The following is a 1354-nucleotide window of genomic DNA, read 5'->3' on the forward strand; positions in this document are numbered from 1 at the left end:
CCTAATTGCTTCCCTGCCAGCCTGATTGACACCTAACTGCTCCCCTGCTGGCTTGGTCCCCCCCAACTGCCCTCCCCTGCAGGCCTGGTCCCTCCAAACTGCCTTCCCCTGCTGCCATCTTGTGTCCACATGGGGGCGACCATCTTGTGTGTTGGAGTGATGGTCCATTTGCATATTACCTATTTATTAGATAGGATTTTTTGACATCTTTATGGGCTCAGAATGCTCTGGTCCCTGTTGCATCTATGCACTATCCACCTCCACCTTCCATTATGACATCAGCTGATGTCAGTAACAATAAGGCTCATGATTGGAGGAAGCCTGTTTGACAAGGTATGGGCAGCTATGCACCCAAGGGCTCCCTCCTCAGTTGACTTCTGTGTATAAGACGCCCCTCGATTTTCAGTCTAATGATTTTAGAAAAAAATAGTGTCTTATACATGGAAAATATGGTAATTTTCTCTCTCCTCTCCTCAGCTACCAAAGAGAATTTCACCAGGGAGCCAGATCCATGAGGATATGGTACCAGGAATGAATATGTGCAATGTTCAAGGTACTGTGCCATCTGCTTTACTTGCATTTCTCCTTTTTTTATTTCTTAAAGTATTACAAAGAGTATTACACATGTCTCCTTTTATCCCCCGCTTGACATTCTTCTGGCTTCCCCCACCCCCCAGTGTCTTGTATCCATTAGTTATTCTCATATGCATGCATATAAGTCCTTCGGTTGATCTCTACCCACCCCCAACCCTCCCCAGGGTTCCCACTGTAGTTTTACATTCTGCTCAATGCTGCTGTGCCTCTGTATCCATTTTTGTACATCAGTCTATAATGGTTCTTATTATCCATAAATGAGTGAGTTCATGTGGTATTTTTCTCAGCTTCCCAGGGGCCATCCCAGCCTCAAAGGGGCCATCTCAGCCTCACAGGGGCCGCCTCAACCTCACCGGGGCCGTTTTAACCCCACCAGGGCCGTTGCAAGCTCACCGGGGCCATCTCAACCTCACCCCACCGGAGCCGTCTCAACCTCACCGGGGCCGTCTCAGCCTCACCGGGGCCGATTCAACCTCACTGGGGCTGTCTCGACCTTACCGGTGCCGTTTTGACCTCACCAGGGCCGTCTCAGCCTCACATGGGCTGTCTCAACCTCACAAGAGCCGTCTCAACCTCACATGGGCTGTTTCAGCCTCACTGAGGCCGTTTCAGCCTCACCGGGGCCGTCCCAGCCTCTCGGGGGCCGTCCCAGTCCCACGGGGACCGCCTCGGCCCTATGGGGGCCGCGTAGGCCTCACAGGGGCTGTCTCGGTCTCACGGGGGCTGTCTCAGCATTCTGTCCTTTGTTGGGTGGCTCCTT

The sequence above is a fragment of the Myotis davidii genome, unplaced genomic scaffold (genome assembly GCF_000327345.1).
Source record: "Myotis davidii unplaced genomic scaffold, ASM32734v1 scaffold3306, whole genome shotgun sequence".
In the NCBI taxonomy this organism is placed as follows: Eukaryota; Metazoa; Chordata; class Mammalia; order Chiroptera; family Vespertilionidae; genus Myotis; species Myotis davidii.